A 25,878-nucleotide genomic window follows, 5' to 3' on the forward strand; every position below is an offset into this window, starting at 1 on the left:
GACAAGGAAACTGAGATCCACAGAGCTCATGGTGCGTGCCCCCAGGAACCTCAGGGCCAGCTGTGTCAGCCAGCATCTGTCTGCTCAGTCGGGCTGGGAGATGGGCAGCCGATACCTTTTGGGCATAGCTGAGATAAGAGGGCAGTGCTGGGCCCCTCAGGAAGTAGCGTCTCCTCCTCCCTCCTCCTACTTCTGCTTAGGTGAAAATTGGATCTTCCCACCAGGAGGCTCAACCAATTTCTAGCCCCTGCAGGGGCTGTTCTGTTAATAATGTGTGGCAAGGATGGCCAGTCACAGGCCCGGCCGCTGTCCCCGGGAGCTCCTGTGTCCAATGCTCCAGGTACGTAGGCAGCACGATCTTTCTGAGCCAGAAGGAGACAGGCTTTCTGGGGCAGGGCAGGTGCTGCAGGGTCAGGACACCCCAGGACTCCCCATGCCCCACTCTGCCCCCGATGCGCTGGTCCACACCGAGCCCGGCGTTTACTGCCTGCTGCATGCCCGAGAGGGCAGCAAGTCAGGGAGTCGCCCTGTTCACGGAACCTCTGTTCTGGACCAAACCCTGCACCAGGGCCCAAGGCTGTGTGACTGTGATTCAGCCCCTCCGTGGCTGCTTGCCAGGCTCAGGGTGGGTCCCTGCATCCTGGCTGGCATCTTCTGTTGAACGTAAGACAGGCATTTGAGGCCCACATGGGACCTCTGTAGATGGAGTCAAGGCCTGGGGTGGGAAAACTCCAATCCTCATTGCAGGTCTGTGCAGGGTCTGGGAGGGATCCCAGAACCTCAGACTTCCTGTCTGAAGGATGGGTGATGGCTTCCAGCTGGAGGTCTCCTAGCTGTGCCTGTGATAGTTCTGCCTGCTTTGTAGCGTGAGCCCAGACACCACCATCTGGCAGAAGCTAGGATCCCCTGGGCAGAGTCTCCCAGCTCCCAGCATAGTGGGTCTGGTGGAGATGGCACAGGCGGGCAGGGATTGACCCATGACCGCTAGGCACCTCTGACCTCTCACCTCCCTGGAGACAGACTTGGCCTGTGTCTCTCCACAGGTCAGCCCCCCACCCACCTGCTCAGCCAGATGTTCTCTCCAGGCACCGTGCCTCAAAAGCCCACCCAAGGGGCCAAGGGGCCCCCACACCCTGTCCTCGGAATCCTGGGGCTATCACCCATGAAAGGGAGAAGGTGTGGACCCAATGGGATGGAATAGATACATAGATCAAATGGAAGGAAAAGGGATGTGTGCACCGGAATGGAAACTACACAGCAATGTGGAACAAATGGATCAAATCGTTATTTTATACCATAAGAATGATCGTATTTTCTGTGCTCCATAAGAAGGATGTGCAATCAGATCACCCTCTTACATTTACAAAACAAGTTCATCGTTCTTTCTCATTCAGTGAAAACCATCCAGGGTAGGTGCTTTCCCCCTCGCTGTATAGGAAAGGACGCCAAAGCTCCAAGGAGGGAAGAGACACAGTCTTCGAGTCTCCAGCCCACTGGTGTCATCTTTGAGGGCTTCGGCCCAGGCCTGGCTGGTCCAGCCTCAGCCACGGCCCCAGAGGGCCCCACCTCAAAGTCTCTGGAACCTGTATCTGACCAGCAGGTTTCAGACGGGCTTGGGAGGTGAACTTGGGGCAGAGGAAAGGAGCTTTCGTTTCTGATAAAACCGAGTCACCGCACCTGGACAGTCCCTTGATATCTGTAGGTATCTGACATTTGCAACCTGGTCCAACAGCCCAGTTTCTCTAGGGCACAAAGTCAACCACAATTCCAGAGAGTTTTTTCTTGTTTGTTTTTAATGTTGGGAAATTGCATGACCAAATTCATTTTACAAAGATCACTCTTGCTCACGTAAAGAAGACTAATTCAAAGGACAACTTGAAGGACAATTTGTACACCTAAGATATTTTAAAATATGGATATTCCTTTACCAAACAATAGTATTTCTAAGAATCCACTCAATAAGAATAATCACACAAATGTGTATGCAAAGACCCATGAACAAGAATGTTTGCTGCAACTTTATTTGTAAAAGCAAAAATAAAAATTCTTCAGCAGAGAAATCACGAAACAAAACAACACTTCATACAACGAAATATTATGCAGCCAGTAAAAATGTGATACATCTATATGTGCCAACATGACAATATGTCCAGGAGTGAAACAAAATCACGGCAGAACAATACTAAACAACTTTTTTTGAGAAAATATCCACCTATACATGTCAATGCAAAGAAAAAGGTCTAGAATACAGACCATTACCATTGATTTCCAAGAGAAACATTTTCGTTTTGCAACAACAAAGGAAAAAGAAAGCACCAAATACTAGGTTTCACTTAATGCCTGATGGGCACCCTCATCTCTGTGACAGAGCCTGGTGCTGAGGGCGCTGGGCCAGGGAAGTAAGTTGGGATACTGTGCATTTTTGCGTGCATACGTGTGGGTTTTCCTGCTATTTAATGACAATTCTGGAAGCGTGGAAGGCGCAAGGCAGTTAAGAGAGAAGCTCAGGCTGCCACCCCAAGAATGTTCTTCTTGAGGAAACGTCAAGATGGTATGAAGCCCCAAGGTCCCTCCCAACCCCGTCTGCAGTGCAGTCCCAAGGCAGCGGGTGTCCAGACAGCTGGCAGCGGGTGCGGAGGCAAACGTGGAGGTGAATGTTTGCAGCTGAAATCTTGCAGACAGCTCTGATGATGGGAGGCTGATCAGAAATGGATCTGGGAGCTATCAAATGAAAGACAGGCCTTGCTTTCCCTTCAAATTTGTTGACTTTTTTTTTTTTTTAAAGCCCCAACCACAAAGCATGAGCTCATATGGGCATTTGCCAGAAAGGCGGCAGGCGGCCCCTGGGAGGCAGGCTTACAGACATGGATGTTTCCACCGTGCCCTTCTAAACAAACACTGGGGCCCTTCAGCGGGGCTGCGTGCAGGAGCACAGTGGGGTGGGGTGGACCCAAAAGGATGGAATGGATAAAATAAATAAAATAGGAAAGGAACATATACACTAGAATGGAAACTATAAAACCGGATGGAATAAATGGACAAAATAAGCCAAAGTTGATAAAATAGAGTGGGCTAGACTAGGAGGTAGAAAGGAATGGATAGAACCAACTAGAATAAACAAACAACGTAAATTAGGTTGGAACTGAATAGCCAGAGGGAAATGGAGCAGAATGGGGAAAGGAAGGGGCTGGATTCTTACAGTGGGAGGGGATTTTGGTCACTCTGCAAAAGAGGTCAGTTCACACTGACACCTGGAGACAGGACCGGCCTCCCTTGATCAGCGCTGCCAGGAACAATTGGCAGGGCCCGTGGCTGAGGTTTGCAGGGTTTCCCTCGGAGGTAAGGCGGTCTAGGTGCAGACCCCAGAGAGAGCCCTGGGCGAGTCCAGGACCCTGCACCCCACTCCAGCCCTGTCACTGACTTGGAGTGAGCCCCACCCCTCGGCCGTTGTTTCCCTCACGTTCAACAAGGAGGTTTGCTAAGATAACTTTGAAGAGTCCTTCAATCTAAGGTCCTTTATTTCAGTTACTCAACAGTTTCCTGAAGCCAAAGGAAACCGCAGAAATATGAATCGTCTTTCCTGCCTTGAGTCACAATTTTGATCTTTTGTTTATCATGGATATCTTTGAGTTAATTTTGATTTTTAAACAGATTGTGCTAAAATATTATTTATCTCAATCACTGAGTTTCTCTGTTTACAATTTTGATATTTTGTTTATCATGGATATCTTTGAGTTAATTTTGATTTTTAAATAGATTGTGCTAAAATATTATTTATCTCAATTACTGAGTTCTTTTGCGCATACCCCCCCAACCAACTAAAGGTTGTGCCTCCAATAAGTGCTTCGTTTGCCTTACCCCAGTCCCATATTTTTGGTAGATGCCATGATGACTTCCTTCCACAGAAGACAAAACAGAGGTTCAGAGAGGTTCTCTGATGACAAGATGCTGCAAACACTTACAGGAGGGCCTCTCACTCTGTGAGAAGAAAAGTGATGATGACTGTGCTTGGTGAACTCACACATGTGGCTCTTACTGGGGCCAGGGGTTTCAGGAGGCCTCTTACCAGGGGCTAAGAGGGGACAGACAGCCCCATTAGAAGAAGGACCTGCACATGCAAAGGGGTGGCGAGTTCAGCTGGAGCATAAGTCAGTGTGACTGAATTGGGGGCTGATGGGAGATCCAGGTGGGGACTTTGGGGGCCAGGTCTGGTCCATGCCCAGACAATCTGTGTCTCCTGCATGTATGCTCTGGCTAGTGCCACCAGACTTGTCTGGATGACAGAGTGACAGGCAACTGTCGGGCAGCTTCTGGCAGGGGTTGAGGCAAAAGGCCCGAGTGGTGATGAGCAGGCCAAGAGAAGCCACTTTGTGTGCACTCATGGTCCCGGCCCCTCAGGGAAATAAATCCTTGCCAAGTGCTAAGCACTGGAACCTAAACAGGAGATTTGAGCCACATGTTCCTGATTCAGATTTGGGAAGAGATCGTGGAGTGATATTGGAGCCTCTGCTTCTGCTCACTTTCCGGCCACTCACCAGCCTTCCAGGACAGCCCCCTCCCAGCCTCCACCTGCACAGCCAGCCCCTTCTTTGCTACAAACCTTCAAGAATCAGGCAAAGTCACTGCTGTAGGCAGCTGGTGCCAAGATTTGCTTCGTGCTGGGGACACAGGACTGGGCTTGTGTCCCTGGGGAGCTTACTGTGCCAAAGGCCTGGCCCCTGTCCTGACAGATTTACGAGTCCAAAAGGAGCTCACAGCCCCTGATCCTGTCCGGAGTTTGCCCAGAGCTTGAAGCCAGGGCCCTGTCTGTGGGAGCTCATGGCCCCAAGGCCCCAGTCTATTTGGCCTTGTTCTGGGGCAGCTCCCAGCTTCACAGTTGTGATAGCCCTCTCCTGAGAGCAATTACAGTGTGAAAACCATCACCCTTCCTGAGGGAGCCCATGGCCTTAAGCCATGGACTTGCCCTAAAACATGGCCTCATCCTGAAGGAGCTCAGTGTCCTAAAGACTTTATCCTGTCCTGCTGGAGAACATAGCCCTGACAACATGGCCATGAGAGATTGAATATATAAACTGAAGATGGCTAGGCCATAGATGAAAACAGAACTCTGACCTACAACCTGCCCAGGAAACTAACACAAATCTACAACAACAACTCAGGAAGCAAACTTACGGTGAGTTAGACTTGCAGGAGGCCACGTGGCCATCTTTAGCAACAATCTAAACCCTGGCTTCTGTAACAGTTGGCCCCAAATGACCTGGACTTGATTGATAACTGATTGATAACTGACCGCTTCCCTAATTTGGCATGCGCATTAATGACTGCCCGTGTCCCCAGACCCTTCAGTCTTAAGAAGCAATAGCCTCACGCTGCTGGTGGAGGGGTAGTGAAATCTGCAACCCCAGGGCACAGGCAAAAGCCTATTGTTTCTGGAGAGAAGGGCACAAGAAAAAACACTTTGCCTTGGGAGTAAAGCGGAAATGCACCTTGGACCTGCTGGATCTGACCCTGATGCTAAACAGAAGCTGCAACTGCTAGGGAGGTGCAGGGAACTCCCCGACAAGACCAACCACAGACACAAGGCCAGGTTATCAGGGTAGGAAGGCAGGCAACGACCCGCCCCTGAAACCAGGTGCAGAGAACCTGCCCCAGACTGAGACTAGATCAGGACAACAGAGAAGACCTCAGACTTCCAGCATGAGCCTGGCATCAAGCTGCAAACAGGAGCAGTGTATGTGTGTGGTGTGAGGTAAGGGCCCAAGAGCATCTCTTTGCACAGATATCCAGTTATCTCAGCACCATTTGTTGGAAAGGTTTTGGCAATGAATTGCCTTAGCATCTTTGTTAAAAATCAATTGACCATAAATATAAGGATTTATATCTGGACTCTCAAATTCTGTTCTGTTGATCTATATGTCTATCTTTATGACAGTGTCTTATTGCCTTGATAAGTTCAGCTTTATAGTAAGTTGTGAAGTTGGGATGTGAACACCCTCTATAATAGAATGGTGGCCTCCAAGAAGATATGTCCACATCTTAATCCCTGGAAACTGTGAATTCAATCTTATTTGGAGAAAAGGTCTTTGCAGATGCAATTAAGTGAAGTATTTTAAGATGAGATGGTGCTGGATTATCAGAGTGGGCTCTAAATCGAATAACAAATGTTCCTATGAGAGATGTACGGAGGAGAGAATAGAGGAGAAGAGCACGCCAGGCTGCAGGCAGAGAGTAGGGCGATGTGGCCACAGCCAAGGAATGCCAAGAGCCAGCAGAAGCCCAGAAGCTGGAATGGAACAGAGACAAAATCTCAACTGAACTCCTGATAGGAGTGCAGCCCTGCTGACACCTAATTCCAGACTTCTGGCCTCCAAAACTGTGGGAGAACACAGTTCTGTTGTTTTAAGTGACCTAGTCTGTGATATTTTGTTTGGGCAGCCCTAGCTGACTAATACAGTATCCTCTAACTCTGTTCTTACTCAAGATTGCTGTGGTTGGCCAGGCACAGTGGCTCACGCCTGTAATCCCAGCCTTTGGGAGGCCGAGGTGGGTGGATCACTTGAGGTCAGGAGTTCAAAACCAGCCTGGCCAACATGGCAAAACTCCATCTCTACTAAAAATACAAAAATTAGCTGGGCGTGGTGGCATATGCCTGTAATCCCAGCTACTTGGGAGGCCAAGGCAGGAGAATTACTTGAACCCGGGAGGCGGAGGTTGTAGTGAGCCATGATCACACCATTGCATTCCAGCCTGGGCAAAAGAGAGAAACTCCATCTCAAAACAAAAACAAAAACAACAACAACCAAAAAAAGCAAACAAACATTGCTGTGGTCGTTCTGAGCCTTCTGAATTTCCATATAATTTTTTAGATCGGCTTCTCAGTTTCTGGAGAAAAAAAAATTTCTGGAATTGTGATAAGGATTCCGTTAAAACTGTAGATCAATTTGGGGAGAATTGTCATCTTAACAATGTTGAGTCCTCCAATTCATGAACATGGAACATATCTCCATTTAAATAGTTCTTTAATTTCCGTAAGCGATGTTTTGTCACTTTCAGTCTATGAGCCTAGTACCTCTTTGTTAAATTTACTCTGAAGTATTTTATGTTTTTGATGATAACGTGAAAGTATTGTATTCTTAAATTTTTATTTCAGATTATTTATTGCTAGTGTATAGAAATAAAACTGACTTTTGTATGTTGACTCTGTAACTTTGCTGAATTTGTTTATTAGTTCTAATAGGATTTTTCTGTGGATTCTTTTAGTTCTTTTAGTTCCTATTGGTTCTAATAGGATTCTTTGTAGATGCAAAAGACCATGTTATCTGCAAACAGAGATAATTTTACCTCTTCCTTTGCAATTTGGATGTCTTTTATTTCTTTTCTCACTACATTTTTCTGGCTAGAACCTCCAGTAAAATATTGGGTAGAAGTGATGAAAGCAGACATTTTTGTCTCGTTACTTGATCTTAGGAGAAAAGCATACAATCTTTCACCTCTAAGTTTGATCTTTGCTATAGATTTTTCCTAGATACTCTTCATTAAGTTGGGAAAGTTCCTTTCTATTCCAATTTCACTGGCAATTTTTTCTTTTTAATCATGAATAAGTATTGGATTTTGTTATATGCTTTTTCAGCATCTATTGAGATGATTGTATGATTTTTATCCTTTCTTCTATTGATACATATTTTATTAATTTATTTTTGGTTAACCAGCCTTTCCTGGAAGAAATCCCACTTGGTCACGGTGTATAGTTATTTTTATTTATATGCTACTGGATTCAGTTTGCTAGTATTTTGTTGAGGAGTTTTGCATCTATATTTACAAGGAATATTGGTTTCCTTTTCTTGTGATGTCTTTGTGTGATTTGGTATCAGGAAAATATTGACTGCATAGAATGAGTTGGAAAGTGTTCTCACATCTTCACTGTTTTGGTTTGCTTTGGACTAGTGTTAACTTTTTTCCAAACATTTGTTAGAGTTCACCAATGAGACCAGCTGGACGTTGACTTTCTTCATGGGAATTTTCCAGATTACTAACGAAATCTCTTCACTTGTTATAGGTATTAATATAATTCAGATTTTCTATTCCTTCAGTTTTGGTCATTTGTGATTTATAGAAAATAATTTAATTTAGATTATCTAATTTCCTGGCCACAATAGTCTCTTATAATACATTTTATTTCTATAAGACTGGTAGTAATGTCCCCTTTCTCCTGATTTTAGTAATTTGAGTTTTCTCTTTTGCTCTTAGTCAGTCTACAATAGGTTTGTCAATCTTTTCAAAGAACTGGCTTTTGTTTTTTTAATCTTTTCTATTGTTTTTCTATTATTTTTTGTTAATTTCCACTTTCCACTTTCTCTCCTTATACTGTTTTGGGTTTGGTTTGCATTGTTTTTTCTAGTTTTTTAGTGTGGAGGTTTAGGCTTTGGATTTGAAATTTTTCTTCTTTTTTTAATGTAGGCATAAATTTTCCTTTGAGCACTACTTCCCTACATACCACAGTTTTGGTATCTTGCATTTCTGTTTTCATTCCTATCAAGATACCTTCTAATTTCCCTAGCAATCTACCCTTTGATCCATTGTTATGTAGGAGTGTGTTGTTTAATTCCACATATCTGTAAATTTCCCAAATTTCCTTCTGTCTTTGACTTCTAATTTCATCCCATGTGGTCAGAGGCTGATCTTAGTCCTTTTAAATTTATTGAGACTGGTTTTATGGCCTAAAATGTGGTCTATCCTGGAGAAATGTCCAGTGTGCTCTTGAGAAGAATACATATTCTGCTGTTGTTGAGTGAAATGTTCTATACATTTCTGTTAGGTTTAGTTGGTTTGTGGTGTTGTTCAAGTCTTCTTTTTCCTTATTTTGTCTAACTGCTCCATATATTAGTGAAAGTGAGGTATTGACATCTCTAGCTATTTTAGATGAATTGCCTATTTTTATCTTTAATTCTGAGTTTTGTCTTGATGTCTCTTAGGACTATGTTGTTAGGTGCATACATGTTTGTGATTGCTATATCCTCTTGATGGATTGACACTTCCATCATTATAAAATGTCATCTCTGTTTCTAGTAACTTTTTGTCTTAAAATGCATTTTGTCTGGTATTAATATAGCCACTCTAACTCTGTTTATATTTTCATGGTACATCTGTTTCCATTTATCAATATTTTCTACCTGTTTGTGTCTTTGAATCTACATTATGTCTGTTATAGATTGCATATAGTTGGATCATATTTTTTATTCATTCTGCCAATCCTTGCATTTTAATTGGAGTTTTAATCCAATTGGTATGATATTTCATGTCATTATTATTATTATTTTCTTCAACTTTTTTTTAAGTTCGGGGTACATGTGCAGGATGTGCAGGTTTGTTACATAGGTAATCATGTACCATGGGGTTTCCAGCACAGATCATGTCATTATTGATAAGGTAGGATTTGTTTATCATTTTGCTGTCTATTTTCTATGTCTTATGCCCTTTTTGTTCTTATTTTCCACCATTACTGACTTATTATGTTTTAAATGGATATTTTCTGGTGTACCATTTTAAAACTTTTCCATTTCTTTTACTATGTATTTTTGAGTTGTTTTCTTCATGGTTGCATGGAGATTATAATTATTATCTCTATTTATAACAATTTAGTCCAGATTAGTACAAAGTTAATTTTACTACTACACAAAATCTTTGTTTCCCTCTAGCTCTATGTCTTCTCCACTCTTTTATGCTGTTATTGTCATACAAAATACAACCATATACATTGTTTTCTCATCAACATAGGTTTATAATTATTGGTTTGTAAAGTTTTCTTTTAAATTAGAGAGGAGAAAAAAATTACAAAGATACATTCTTTTTTTTGGGGATTCACCTATATAGTTATATTTACCAGTGCTCTTTGTCTCTTTATGTAGATTTGAGTTACTATCTAATGCCCTTTCTTTTCAGCATGAAGAATTTCTATAGTATTTTTTGTATGGCTGATATTATGGCAATAGGTTTTTTTCAGTTTTTGTTTATCTGAAAATATGTTTATTTTTTCTTTATTTTAAGGATAGTTTTGCTGGCTATAAAACTATTGGTTGACAGTCTTTGCTATTAACCCTTTCAGATGTTATGTCATTTTTTTCTGGCCTCCACAGTTTCTGAGGAGAACTCAGCAATTAGTCTTATTTGAAAACCACTGTTCTTTGTAAGTAGTTTTCTCTTGCTACTTTCAATATGTTCTTTTTGCCTTTGACTTTTATCAGTTTGACTACAGTGTGTTTAGGTGTGGATCTCTGAGTTTAATCTACTGGGACTTTGTCAAGTCTCTTGGATGTTTTTATTAATGCTTTTCATCCAACTTGGGAACCTTTTAGTCATTATTTCTTCAATCATTTTCTGCCTCATTCTCTTTTCCATTTGGGGGCTCCCATTATGCATATGTTAGTACATGTGATGATTTTTACAGATATCTGAAACTCTGTCCATTTTATCTTCATTCTTTTACTTTTGTTCCCTATACTCAATGATCTCTATTGGTCTATTTTTAAGTCTACCAATTTCGTTACTCTCTCTCTCTCTGCCACCACTGAGAGAGAGAGAGTTTTTATCTGAGTAACATTCAAAACAGTTGATCATTCCATCCTTTTTATTTTATGATATTATTTTTTATTATACTTTAAGTTCTGGGATACATGCGCAGAATGTGCGGGTTTGTTACATAGGTATATGTGTGCCATGGGGGTTTGCTGAACCCATCAACCTGTCATCTACATTAGGTATTTCTCCTAATGCTATCTCTCCCCTAGCACCCCAACCCCCAACAGGCCTTGGTGTGTGACATTCTCCTTCCTGTGTCCATGTGTTCTCATTGTTCAGCTCCCACTTATGAGTGAGAACATGTGGTGTTTGGTTTTCTTTTCCTGTGTTAGTTTGCTGAGAATGATGGTTTCCAGCTTCATCCATGTCCCTGCAAAGGACATGAACTCATTCTTTTTTATGGCTGCATAGTATTCCATGGTGTCTGTGTGCCACATTTTCTTTATCCAGTCTATCGTTGATGGGCATTTGGGTCGGATCCAAGTCTTTGCTATTGTGAACAGTGCTGCAATAAACACACGTGTGCATGTGTCTTTATGGTAGAATGATTTATAATCCTTTGGGTATATACCGAGCAATGGGATTGCTGGGTCAAATGGTATTTCTGGTTCTAGATCCTTGAGGAATCTCCACACTGCCTTCCACAATGGTCAAACTAATTTACACTCCCACCAACAGTGTAAAAGTGTTTCTATTTCTCCACATCCTCTCCAGCATCTGTTGTTTCCTGACTTTTTAATGATCCCCATTCTAACTGGTGTGAGATGGGATCTCATTGTGGTTTTGATTTGTATTTCTCTAATGACCAGCGATGATGACCTTTTTTTCATATGTTTGTTGGCCTCATAAATGTCTTCTTTTGAGAAGTGTCTGCTCATGTCTTTCACCCACTTTTTGATGGAGTTGTTTGGTTTTTCCTTGTAAATTTGTTTAAGTTCTTTGTAGTTTCTGGATATTAGCCCTTTGTCGGATAGATAGATTGTAAAAATTTTCTCCCATTCTGTAGGTTGCCTGTTCACTCTGATGGTGGTTTCTTTTGCTGTGCAGAAGCTCTTTAGTTTAATTAGATCGCATTTGTCAATTTTAGCTTTTGTTGCCATTGCCTTTGGTGTTTTAGTCACAAAGTCTTTGCCCATGCCTATGTCCTGAATTGTATTGCCTATGTTTTCTTCTAGGGTTTTTATGGTTTTAGGTCTTACGTTTAAGTCTTTAATCCATCTTGAGTTAATTTTTGTATAAGGAGTAAGGAAGGGGTCCAGTTTCAGTTTTTTGCATATGGCTAGCCAGTTTTCCAACACCATTTATTAAGTAGGAAATCCTTTCCCCATTGCTTGTTTTTGTCAGGTTTGTCAAAGATCAGATGGTTGATAAAGGGGAGATCACCACTGATCCCACAGAAATACAAACTACCATCAGAGAATACTATAAACACCTCTATGCAAATAAATTAGAAAATCTAAAAAAATAAAAATAAAATAAATTCCTGGACACATACACCCTCCCAAGACTAAACTAGGAAAAAGTTGAATCCCTCAATAGACCAATAACAAGTTCTGAAATTGAGGCAGTAATTAACAGCCTACCAACCAAAAAAAGCCCAAGACCACGAGACAGACTCACAGCCAAATTCTCTGAGAGGTACAAAGAGGAGCTGATGCCATTCCTTCTGAAACTGTTCAAAACAATAGAAAAAGAGAGACTCCTCCCTAAGTCATTTTATGAGGCCAACATCATTCTGATACCAAAACCTGGCAGAGACACAACAAAAAAAGAAAATTTCAGGCCAGTACCCCTGATGAACATCAATGCGAAAATCCTCAATAAAATACTGGCAAACCGAATCCAGCAGCACATCAAAAAGCTTATCCACCATGATCAAGTCAGCTTCAACCCTGGGATGCAAGCGTGGTTCAGCATATGCAAATCAATAGACATAATCCATCACATAAACAGAACCAATGACAAAAAACCACATGATTATCTCAATAGATGCAGAAAAGGCCTTCAATAAAATTCAACACCCCTTCATGCTAAAAACTTTCAATAAACTAGGTACTGATGGAACATATCTCAAAATAAGAGCTATTTTGACAAACTCACAGCCAATATCATACTGAATGGGCAAAAGCTGGAAGCATTCCCTTTGAAAACCAGCATAAGGCAAGGATGGCCTCTCTCACCACTCCTATTCAACATAGTATTGGAAGTTCTAGCCAAGGGATTCAGGCAAGAGAAAGAAATAAAGGGTATTCAAATAGGAAGAGAGGAAGTCAAATTGTCTCTGCAGATGACATGATTGTATATTTAGAAAACTCCGTCATCTCAGCCCCAAATCTCCTTAAGCTGATAAGCAACTTCAGCAAAGTCTCAGGATACAAAATCAATGTGCAAAAATCACAAGCATTCCTATACACCAATAATAGAGAACCAAATCATGAGTGAACTACCATTCACAATTGCTACAAAGAGAATAAAATACCTAGGAATACCACTTACAAGTGATGTGAAGGACCTCTTCAAAGAGAACTACAAAACACTGCTCAATGAAATGAAAGGACACCAATGGAAAAACGTTCCATGCTCATGGATAGAAAAAATCAATATCGTGAAAATGGCCATACTGCTTAAAGTAATTTATAGATTCAATGCTATCCCTATCAAACTACCATTGGCTTTCTTCACAGAATTAGAAAAAAACTACTTTAAATTTCATATGGAACAAAAACAGAGCCCATATAGCCAAGACAATCCTAAGCAAAAAGAACAAAGCTGGAGGCATCAAGCTACCTGACTTCAAACTATACAACAAGGCTACAATAACCAAAACAACATGGTACTGGTACCAAAATGGATATATAGACCACTGGAACAGAACAGAGGCATCAGATATAATGCCACACATCTACATCCATCTTCTTTAAAAAAATAGTTTTATTGAGATATATTTCACATAATATAAAATGGATCCATTAAAAAAAGTTCAGGTTCAGTGGTGTTTAATATATTTACAAATAAGTGCAACCAGGACCACAATAAACTTCAGAAAATTTTTTTTTTGTAAAAACAAGAACGACTCACACTGCATTCTCTTTCTCTTATTCTCCAAGAGGAAGACAAGAACAATCACCAATGGTAAGTAGCAGCTGCAGCAAAGCAACACCAAGTGCCAGCTTCATGCTCAGGAGAGAACTCTGTGCCTCCTCCTCATAGTTTCTGGTGCTCTACACATTCAGAGAAACTTCTCTAGTAATGAACTATAGAAATGATCTCTGAAAGTATAGTCTTCAGAACATTTTTATTACTTCAGAAAGAAACTTGTATTCTTTAACTATCATCCTCCTACTTTCCATATGCTCTTCCTCCCAGGCCTAAGCAACTACTAATGTACTATCTGTCTCTATAAATTTTCCAATTGTGGACATTTCATATAAATGGAATTATATAATTTGTGGCCTCTTGTGACTGGCTTTCTTTACTTAGCATACTTTTTTCAAGGTTTACCCATATCATAGCATATGTCAATACTTAATTTCTTTTTATGGCCAAATAATATTCCATTATATGGATATACCACATTTTGTTTATCCATTGACTAGTTGATGGGCATTTGGATTGTTTTCACATTTTGGCTATTACAAATTTTTATCAGGTATATGATTTGCAAATATTTTCTACCATTCTGTGCATTGTCTTTTCTCTTCCTTAATAGTGTCCTTTGGGAAAAAAAAACAAACAAACAAACAAAAAAAATTAATTTTGATGAAGTCTGATATGTCTGGTTTTACTTTGGTTGCTTGTGCTTTTGATGTTATATCTAAGATCCACTGCCAAATCAAAGATTATGAAGATTTTACCCCTTCTGTTTCCTTCTAGAATTCTGTAGTTTCAGTTTTTACATTTAGAAGTTTGATCCATTTTGAGTTAACTTTTGAATACAGTGTGAGGTAAGGGTCCAATTTCATTATTTTGCATGTGGATATCTAGTTGTCTCAGCACCATTTATCAAAAGACCATTCTTTCTCCAGTGGGTGGACTTGGATTCTTGTCAAAAATCAGTTTACCATAGAAACATGGGTTTATTTCTGGACTCTCAATTCTATTCCATTAATCTATTTATCTACCCTTCTTCCAGTACTGTACTATAGTAATTATTCTTGCTTTGTAGTAGGTTTTGAAGTCAGGAAGTGTGAGTCTTTCTACTTTGGTTTTCTTTTTAAAGATTATTTTTGCTATTTTGAATCCCTTGAATTGCATATGAATTTTAGAACTAGCTTGTCAGTTTCTACAAAAAAAAGCTGAGATTCTGACAGGGATTGTGTTGAACTCATAGATCAATTTGGGGAGTATTGCCATCTTAACAATATTAAGTCTTTCAATACATGAACATGGGATGTTTTCCCATATATTTAGAGCTGTATTAATTTCTTTCAACAATGTTTTGTGGTTTTCAGACTATAAGCTTTGCAATTCTTTTGTTAAACTTATTCCTATTTCATTTTTATTATGCTTTTGTAAATACAATTATTTTCTTAATTTCATTTTTAGTTTGTCTATTGCAAGTGTATAGAAATACAAGTAATTTTTATGTATTGGTCTTATATCCTAAAACCTTACTGAATTTGTTTATAAGTTCTAATAGTTTTTTAAAGTGGGTTATTCATAATCTCTCTCTATATATATATATAGAAGATCATGACATATGCAAATAGAGATACTTTTACCTTTTTTTCCCAATCTAAATGTCTTTTGTTTTCTTTCCTTGCTAATTGCTCTGGTTGGAAACCCCAATATGATTCTGAATAGAAATGGAGGAGAGCAGACATTCTTGTCTTGGTCTTGATCTTATAGAGAAAGAATCCAGTCTTTCAACATTAAATATGATGTTAGCTGTGAGTTTTTCTAAGATGCCCTTTGTCAGTTTCAGAAAAAATTATCTTATATTCCTAGTTTATTATGTGTTTTCATCGTAATGTTTATTGGGTTTTGTCGTGTAGTTTGTCTGCATAGAGATAATCATGGAGTTTTTGTTTTTTAATTCTATTGATATAGTGTGTTGTATTAATTGATTTTTGTGTGTTAAACCAACTTTGTATTCCTGGGATAAATCTCACTTGGTCATGGTGTAGAATTATTTTTATACTTTGCTGGATATGATTTGCCACTATTTTGTTGAGGATTTTGCATGCATAGTAATAAGAGATACTGGTCTGTAGTTTTCTCTTCTTGCGATGTCTTTCTTTTGTTTTGGTATCAGGGTAATACTGGCCTCAGAATATTCATAATTTGGGAAGTGTTTCCTCCTCTTCTACTTCTTAGAAGAGATTGTGAAGAATTGGTATTCATTCTTTAAAAATGTTTGGCCTCTGATTCTTTCTTACGTGAGTTCAAATTCATTCTTGAGCTCTCTAGTGAATTTTTTATTTTAGGTGTTGTACTTTTAAGCTCCCAAATTTATGTATTTATTTAAATTCTTTGTCTCCCAATTCTAACATGTAGGTGCCTTTAGGGACATTTTCTGTTGGTTGGTCTTTTTCCTTTGAATGGGCTATATGTTCCCATTTTATTCCATATGTCATAATTGTTTGTTGGAAACTGGACATTTTAGATAACACATTGTAACAATCTGTCTTTAGTTTCTCCCCTTCCAGGAATTGTTCTTGCTGGGTCTTTCTTTTCTCTTTTTGCTTGCTTTTGTTTTTATTTTTGCTGCCTGTTTGTTTAGTGGCTTTCCTGGCATAACTCTGTTTCCTGTACTATGCAGCCACTAAATTCCTTGTTCCCCACCTTTTGATCAGTTTGTTTATATCTTTAAGCCTGGCCTCCTGGGGTTCAGTCTTTTGTCAATACAATTTATTGCTCAGCAAGTGATCGATCAGATTTTCTTAACTGCCTTGAGCATCGGTTCTCCATCCTTTGCCAAAGTTATCTGTGTGGGAATGTACATACTTTCAAACTTCAAGCAGTTTAAAAACCCTCTCTAGTTTCCACTTCCTGCTTGTTTAAGGCCTCAAGGTCAGCAGTGAGCGACAGGGCCTCCTCCTTCCCCAGGTCTTTCTTGGACGTGTATATAGCCCTACACAGGCAAGAATACAGAGCTCTTCAAGTTCCCTGTGGCTTTCTAGTTCTATATGTCTTCTTTTTCATTTTTCGGCCAGGCTCTTGTTAGCCCCAACTGAAATCATAGCCTTAGGCAGCAGCAATATTACCAGGAGATTCTTACCGTTTTCAGTAGTACCGTGGGCATGAAGTTTTATTTGCAGAGCTGAGTTCACAGACAAGTCAAATAGCAACAACATCATAGGAATGGAGATATTCTAGGCAGTTTCTGGTTGGGTTAAACTACTGACTGTTCTCTGAGTATAGGCCCTTTTAAAAAAATTTTTTTTTGAGGCAGGGTCTCACTCTGTTGCCCAGGTTGGAGTGCAGTGGTCCGATCATGGCTCACTGCAGCCTCGACCTCCTGGGCTCAAGTGATCATCCCACCTCAGCCTCCTGAGTAAGTGGGATCACAGGTGCATATCACCATGCCTAGCTAATTCTTAAAAACTTTTTTTGTAGAGACAGGATCTTGCTATGTTGCCAGGTCTGGTTCCAAACTCCTGGGCTCAAGCGATCTTTCTGCCTCAGTCTCCTGAAGTGCTAGGATTGCAGGCATGAACCACTGTGCCTGACAAAATAAAAATTACTTTTAATTGACACATAGTGATTGTATATATATATATATATATATATATATATGTAAAATAGATAATGATGTTTCAATACATGCAATGTTAATGATCAGATCATGGTAATTAGGATATCCATCATCTCAAACATTTATCGTTTCTCTGTGTTGAGAACACTCAATATCCTCTCTTCCAGCTACAGAGCTTTAAAGCGGTCAATCCTCTTTTGGCTGCGAGAATGTTGGCTTTTCACCACCACTGCACGTCTGAGCTGGAGGGTGACAGAGTATGAGAATAGCCCCAAGTTAAATACACCACAGACCCACTGGTATTACTAAGGTTCAGCAACTGGTAACTGGTGTTTTTCAGTTTGTTTTCGCATGTAGTTAATTTCCAGAATTCAAAAATGGTCGAATTTTATTGTTTTGCAAGTATTTCTGTTGCTTTTAGGGGAGAGTGGGTTTACGGAATTTCCTAGTTACATCATTTTTAGCATAACACTTTTGAGTTTCATCACGTTCCACATATCCTTAGTTTGTTTATATTTTCCAGTACAAGTCCATTTTATGGATATACTTCAGTCTGTTTATGCATTTCATCGGTTAAATAAAATTTGTATTATTTCCAATTTTTGGTGATTATGAATAAAACCACCGCAAACTTATACATATAAGTGTTTGTGTGAACATAACTTCTTTTCACTTCCTCTGGGTAAATACCTTGAAGGAGGATTGCTGGGTTGTGGAGTAAGTGTGTGTTTAAAGCAATAAGAAACTGCAATTGCAAACCTGTTTTCAAAGCAGTTGTAACATTTTGCATTCCAAGCAGCAAAAAAGAAAAAGAGTATCTCAATTGCTCCACATCCTCACTATCACCATGGTATTCTTGTTTTTTCTTTTTTAAAAGAAAAGATGCCTCGGTGGCCCCCACCTTGCTGAGCAGGAGGCAAGTCTGCTCTTGGCTGTCAGCAGCAGAACCTGAAAGGGTCAGGCTTCTTTTAATCAAATCTAGGAACTTTGCTCACCAGCCTGGTTGTCTAAACTTCCCCAGGGAAGATATTGTCTGAGCTCTGCATGGAGACTGCTCCCACCTGGATCCAAGCAGCTCACAAGACCCTCCCAGGCCCCTGCAGGTGAGCTGTTCCCAGGGGAACCACTGCCTTCTCCTGCCCTCCGCTGCAGGTGTGGGCTGCAGGTGTGGGCAGATCCCCCCCCTCTGTCCCCACGGGTGTCTCCTGAGTCAGGAGCGAAAGGCCCCTTGGCCTTGGAGTGCCTGGGAGGGGCGGGGGCCAGCTGCAGCTGCAGCTGCCCTTTCCAGGGGTTCTCGGGAATAAGCCATGAACAAAAGCAGACCTCTCAGCTTGGAGGAACTTTGAGTCATCTGGACCAATCCAGTTAGGTCACAGAACTGCACACTGAGGCACAAACTCCAGAGGGAGCAGGGTCTATGCAGAAAGAAGGCTCAGCACTGGTGTGGTCTTGGACAAGTCACTTCCCCTCTGTCTGGTGCCTCAGTCTCCCTGAGGGGAGTGGGTGGGCTGACCCGGTTGCCTTCCAAGTTGCCTTCTGTCTATGACACTCCAAGTCCAGGTTCTCCTGCCCAGCATCTGACCTAGAGATAAACTGGGTCACAATAAGTCTGGAATCATTGGAGAGTTTCTGGTTGCATGGCTGAGCCTCAAGATGATAAAATAGAAATAATCCCTGCACCAAAGATACGGCCTGCTGTCCCCTCCTTTCCTTCCTCTCCTTCCCTCCTTCGTTTCTTCCTTCCTTCCTTCTTCCCTCCATCCCTCCCTTCCCTCCCTCTCCCCTCTTCTCCCCTCCCCTTCCTTTCCTTCCCTCCTCTCTCCCTCCCTTCCTTCTCTGTCTGTGCTTCTCCCTCTCAGTCTCTGTTGTAGGCAGTTATCCTCCCTCTGCCTCTTCTCTCTGTGCCTCTCCCTCTCTGTCTCCATTGTAAGGAGTTATACCAGCGACTGAGGGCGACTGACTTTAATTCCCCTCTTCCCCTGTCCTTCACCCACTTCTCTGCTTCCCTTCCCTTTCCTGCCCGCATGGCTGACTGCAGCACCTCCACCTGGCAGTCCCAGTTGGTCTCTGCTAGTGGAAAGGGCTGTGTCCCCATGAACCCTGGGCTTTGACACCACCGTGGAACTGAAGAACTGTAGACATGGAATTGCCCCAGGCGCTCAGGGAGGCCGCTGCAGGCCTGGGATTCCTGACAGCCTGGGCTGCAAATGCTCACCCATCCTTCCATAAGGAAAGGGTTGCCGCCGGCCCAGGGGAAGAGCAGGCAGGAGGAAGGCAGGGGCGGGGAAGGATTTCAGCCTAACAGCAACCTGACACCCACTGTGTATCACCTGAGGCCGGGCGTGGGGAGGACTCGGGACTGACCACGCTGCTTCCTTTGAGTCCTTGGCAAGAGATTCTGATGGAGGGGAGGCCAGATTGGGCTGGAGTGGGGCAGAGAGTCATGGCAGCACCACCCACCTCACCGGGTGAGGCCGGGACGTGGGCTCTTGCCTGAACACTCCTGGGCTTGCTGCCCTGGACTCCGGGCTGAGGGGCAAGAAGCCGGGGTCGCGCTCCCACTCGGGGGTCTCCGCCTCCCTCCCAGTGCCCACTCCCTCACTCCCTCCCTTAGCTCCCCCTCCTCCCCACCTCCCTCCAGCTCCCTGCCTTGCTCACCATCTCCCATGGCGTCCATCACCAGGGGCAGTGGGGATGGAGCGAGAGCCTGTGCCCGGACAGCCCTCCCGGCTTGGGCCTCTCCACGCCTTCCAAAGGGAGCGGAGCCGTGAGATTCAAGGCTTCACTGAGACTGCCAGGGAGGTGGGCTCTCAAAGAAACAGCAAATAAATGACCCCGGAAGTTGTGGCCCCTGAATAGGTTGCCACCAGCCGGCACGAACACGGCTGGCGTCTTTGCCAGCCCCTAAAGAAAATACTCTCCCTCGCCCCGCCTTTTTTTTTTTTTTTTTTTTTCCTGAAAGCCAGCTGGAAACTGGAAATCTGCTTTGGCGCGTTCTCGCCGCTCAGCAAAGCTCCTCAGAAAAGCAAAACTCGGGCAGTGCAGCTATTTTCGTAGGTCGGTGCCAGTGGCGGCGTGCAGGGCCAAGTCCTTCCGAGCTTAAGTGACTCTGGTTTTTTCAAGGGTCCCCCTCCATGGTCTCACTGCTGGAGGGAGAGAGGAGCGGGTCTTGGGGTGGACCCCAAGGCAGGGAGAAACGGGGTTTAGTTATGAACGTGCTGTCATCAAGGTGTGGTCTCTGGAACTGGGTTTCAAAATGACTTGGATGTCCTCAATGGGAAAAGGAGGAATCTTAGGCCGGGTGATGGAACTCACAGGTGCCATTTGCAGACATCTCCGTGGAAGTGAAAGGCTGATCTCCCGGGGCTGGATTCCTAGAGAGGCAGCGGCCAGCCCGGGATGCTTCTCATGGGTGCACCAGGAGAACCGGGGGTATGTGAGGGCCTCAGAGACCTGGCCCAGGACCGCACCTCCGCCCCTGGACAAGCTCGTGAGCAATGTAGGGGAGCGTGGCTCATCCCACAGCCATCTCAGGAGCCGCTTATGAATATTGGAATGTTCTTCCTTAGATTAAGCCAAATTTGCCTTTCTGCACTTCACACGGGACAGTCACAAGCTTTTTCTTTTAAGCTGGTGGAGATTTTGCATAGCATCGGTTTAATCCTTCTCATTTCAAAGATGGAGAAACTGAGGCCCAGAAAGGGACAGTGACTTGCTCATGGTTGAACTGGGGGCAAAGCCAGGTCAACCCTCTTACATCAGCCCCCACCCCTGGCCCTAGCTCTGCCCCCCAAGACCACGTGGCCGAGCTGTCCCTTTCTCAGGGGGACAACCTCTCCCTGAGCTCCGTGACGCTGGCCTGGGCACAGACCCTCAGCCCCCTCCCAGTTCCAGCCCACACCCTGGCCATCCTCGCTCAGGCACTTGCAGAAAAATCTCCAAGTCCATTGGTCAGCAGGCCTCAGACACTCAGGGCTCCTGGGCTCCCAACCCTCTCACCAGGTCTACAGCTGCCCCCTGAGCCCCTCACCTAGGCCTCTCTCCAGGCCCACTTTCCTGCCCCATTGTCCTTCTTACCCCAGACCCAGAGCTCGCGTTGACCTTGGTGGGGTCTGGTTCTTCAGTGCCCTGTGGGCACTTCCTGCTGCTGTGTGCACCTGGCCACGAGGTCCTTTCAGGAGAGTCTTCCCTTCTCCTTCCTCTCTGCTGGGGAATCCTAGAGACATTGCCTTGGGACAAGCCTAGTGCTGAACATAATGGGAGATCCTTGCTTTGCTCTGTGGGAGAAGATGCTTGGCAGACCCGGATATGAGGTATGCAGCCTCGCCCACACCCTATCAGAGCAGAGGAAGAGCTCAGATAACTTTTGCATCTGGGGTCTTTCCTCCTGTTCCAGGGAATGTGAGGTGGGAACTCAGCCTTGCAGATGAGCCAACTCCCTTTCCAGGGCCTGTGGGACCCATGCTGGGGAGGGAGTCACCCCTCTGGGTCCCTGCCTACTGCCCCTGACACCCTGGTGTCTCAAGTCAGTAAGATTCAGACTCTTTATTTTAATTGATTTAATTTATTATTTTAATATGGAAGCCTCAGTCCTCTTCCCTCTTTTTTTTTTTTTGCAACTTTTACAATTGAAGTAGAATCAATATACGATAAAATATATCTCAAATAAACAGCTTGATGAGTCTTGAAAATGCAACCACCCACATCATTAACCCACAAATCAGGACATAGAACATGTCCATCACCCTAGAAAGCCCACCCGATCTCCAGTCAATGGACCCCTCCCCTCTAGAGGCTGACACTGCTCTGACTCACATCGCCATTGGTTGGCTTTGCCTGCCCTAGACCATCACAAGAATAGAGTCATTTTGTGTGTGTCTGACACATTTTGTGTGTGTCACATTTTGTGTGACACATTTTGTGTGTGTGTGAATCATTTTGTGTGTGTCTGACAGCTTTCACCAAGTAAGAGGTTTCTCCAAAGGGCTCCCTCCTTGGCTTGGCTTGTGGATGGCTGCCTTTTGCTGCGTCCTCACAGGGCCTGTCCCTGTGTGCACATATCCCTGGTGTCTCTTCCTGTTTCTGTAAGGTTCCCCAGTCATATGGGATTAGGGCTCCACCCATACAACCTTGTTTAACCTTAATCATCTAACCTTAATCATGTAACCTTAATCACCAAGGGTCCTATTCCAAATACTGTCACATTCTAAGATACTGGGGATTGGGCTTTAACGTATGAGTTTGGAGGGATGCAATTTAGTTCATAACAGAGTGATATGGTTTGGCTGTGTCTCCACCCAAATCTCATCTTGAATTGCAGCTCCCATAGTCCCCACATGTTGTGGGAGGGATGTAGAAGGAGGTAATTGAATTGTGGGGGTGGGGTTTTCCCATGCTGTTCTTGTGATAGTGAGTAAGTCTCATGAGAGCTGATGGTTTTATAAAGGGGCCTTCCCTGCACACACTTTCTTACCTGCTGCCATGTAAGATGTGACTTTGCTCCTCCTTCACCTTCTGCCGTGATTGCGAGGCGCGCCCAGCCATGTGGAACTCTGAGTCCATTAAACCGCTTTCCTTTATAAATTGCCCAGTCTCAAGTGTGTCTTTATTAGCAGTGTGAGAACAGATAAATACACACAAACATTTAGAAACTGTTAATTTCTAAATGTCTTTCCTCATTGATAGTTTTTGATGATTTTCTAACTTCATCTTTCCATCCATATTTATTAGTTTTAATTCTTCTGAAGGAAGAACTTTCCCTTCCCCACATTTCTTTATTCGTTTCAGCATAGATGTGGATTTCTCTTATATTCAATGGGTTGAAACCCATTACTATCATTATTTATTTTTGTGCTCTAATTATCCTGAATTTGGCCAGTGGTAGCTTCTTTCATCTGGTTCCTGTTTTTTTGGCATGTGCTCATAATTTTTTTTTCATAGATTTTATTTTTTAGAGCCATTTTAGACTCATTGCAAAATTGAGTTGGAAGCTCTGAGTTCCCATATACCCCCTGCCCCCACACACATAATCCCCCTGCCCATTATCAACATTCTGCACCACATGGCCGTGTTTTCTGAGCACTTCCTCCAAATATTTGTGTTGTTTTTATTCCCCAGTGTCTTCAAAATTCTTTATTATGTCCAGGTTTTACAACTGTTTTCTGTAGGGTGTGTGTAGGGGTGGGAGTGTTTCAGTAGGGTATTGCCTCACCACACCTGAAAGCAGAAATCCTACACCTTTCTTTTATTATCTGGAGTGGAGATATTTCCTTTTAATTAGGGGGTTTAGTCTACTTGCAGTTAATAAAATGATTGATACGGTTGGGTTCAAGTCTACTATCTTACTGCTGGTTTTCTATTTACCCCCTTTTATTTATTCTTTGCTTTCTTCTTCCATACCTTCGTTTGAGTTAATTGGGGTTTGTATTTTTTTTTTTGTATTCTATTTTATTTCCTTTTATGGGTTTTCAGCTATACTTCTTTGTATTAGTTTTACTTGTTTCTGCAGGATTACAATATGCATTCTTAACACATCACGGTCCAATGGGAATGAATGTTATACCATCTCACGTATAAGCCGAGATGCAGCAGTATAATTCCATTTCTTCCCTCCCATCCTCTGAATTATTGCTGCCATAAATTTTACTTCAATAAGTTACAAGCCCTATTGTTCACCCATTGAACAATCAATTGTCTTTTAAGGAATTAGAAAAATACAATTTTCCATTTATGCACATAGTAACGATTTCCAACGCTCTGCATTCCTCCCTGCACAGCACAACTTCCACTCATTATCATGTCCCTTCGGACTGAAAAAATTCCTTTAGCATTTCTTGTAGTGCAAGTCTGTTGGCAAAGAATCTTCTTGTATTTCATTTCCCCAAGAATGTCATTATTTCTCTCTCATGTTTATTAGACTTTACTTTTTTTTATTTTTTAGGGCAGTTTTAGTTTCACGGGAAAATTGAGCAGACGGTACAGAAAAGGTACATACACCTCCTGAGCGCCCCTCACGTGCCCAGCCTCCCACGTTATCAGCATCCCCCACCAGGGTGGTCCACTCGTTACAGCTGATGAACCTACAGTGACACATCATTCCACCCATAGTGTACATTATGGTCCACTTGTGATGTTGTACATTCTATGCATTTGGGCAAATTTATAATAACACTATAATATATAATAACCACTATAGTATCATACGAACATTCACTGCCCTAAAAATCCTCTGTGCCTCACCCACTCATCTCTCCCTCCCTTCTACCCCCTGCTATTTATACTGTCTCTATAGTTTGCCCTTCCCAGGGTGTCATATAGTTGGAATCACACAGTATGTAGCCTTTTCAGGGGACTGGCTTCTTTCACTTAGCAATATGCATTTAAGCTTCCTCCATGTCTTCTTATGATAGCTCATTTCTTTTTAGCACTAAATAATATTCCATCTGAATATACCACAGTTTATTTATCCATTCACCTCCTGAAGGCCATCTTAGCTGCTCTCCAGTTTTGGTAATTATGAATAAAGAGTCTATAAACATCCATGTGAAGGTTTTGCATGGACATAACTTTTCAACTCCTGTGAGTAAATTCAACGTGATTGCTGAATTGTGTGGTAAGAGTGTGTTTAGCATTGTAAGAAAGTGCCAAACTGTCTTCCAGAGTGACTGTAGCATTTTGCATTCCCGCAGCAATGAATGAGAGTTCCCGTTGCTCCACATCCTCAGCAGCATGTGGTGCTGTCAGTGTTCTGGATTTTGGCCATTTTAATAGGCGTGTGGAGGTAGCTGGTTGTGGTTTTAATTTGTACTTCTCTGACAATGTTGAGCATCATTTCATTATGCTTATTTGCCATCTGTATATCTTCTTTGATGAGGTGTCTATTAAGGTCTTTGGCCCGTTTTAAAAATAAAGTTGTTCATTTTCTTATTATTGAGTTTTGAGAGTTCTTTGTATATTTTGAATAAAAGACATTTATCAGATATATCTTTTGAAAATATTTTCTCCTGGTCTGTGGCTTTTCTTTTTATTCTCTTGAGAATGCCTTTTGCAGAGCAGAAATTTTTTATTTTTATTTTTTTGAAACATGGTCTCACTCTGTCACCCAGGCTGAAGGGCAGTGATGCAATCACAGCTCACTGCAGCCTTTAACCCCGGGTTCAAGTGGTCCTCCTGTCTTAGCCTCCTGGGACTTCAGGCATACACCACCATGCCTGGCTAATTTTTAAAATTTTAATAGAGATGAAATCTCACTATGTTGCCCAAGCTGGGAATTTTTTTATTTTAGTGAAGTCCAACTTATGATTTTTTTTCTCTCATGGGCCATGCTTTTGGGGTCATATCTAAAAAGTCATCTCCAAACCTAAGGTTATTGAAGTTTTCTCCTGTGTTATCTTCCAGTAGTTTGACAGTTTTGCATTTTACACTTAAGTCTGTGATCGTTTTGAGTTAATTTTTGTGAAGGATGTAGGTCTGTATCTAGATTTATGATTTTGCTTGTTGAAGTAGAGTTGTTTCAGCACCATTTGTTGAAAGAATTCTTTTTCTTCGTTGTATTGCCCTTGCTTCTTTCAAAGATCAGTTGACTACATTTGTGTGGGTCTGCTTCT

At 42.4% G+C, this 25,878-nt stretch overlaps 1 non-coding gene across 1 annotated transcript; it reads right to left on the reverse strand.

The window, feature by feature from the left end:
* Positions 1 to 13,644: 13,644 nt before the first annotated feature.
* Positions 13,645 to 13,860, reverse strand: LOC112128962 (small nucleolar RNA U3). Its single transcript, XR_002911399.2, has one exon. It is a non-coding gene; the product is annotated as a small nucleolar RNA U3 (small nucleolar RNA).
* Between the last annotated feature and the right edge of the window lie 12,018 nt (positions 13,861 to 25,878).

The sequence above is a fragment of the Pongo abelii genome, chromosome 15, assembly GCF_028885655.2.
Source record: "Pongo abelii isolate AG06213 chromosome 15, NHGRI_mPonAbe1-v2.0_pri, whole genome shotgun sequence".
Classification (NCBI taxonomy): Eukaryota; Metazoa; Chordata; class Mammalia; order Primates; family Hominidae; genus Pongo; species Pongo abelii.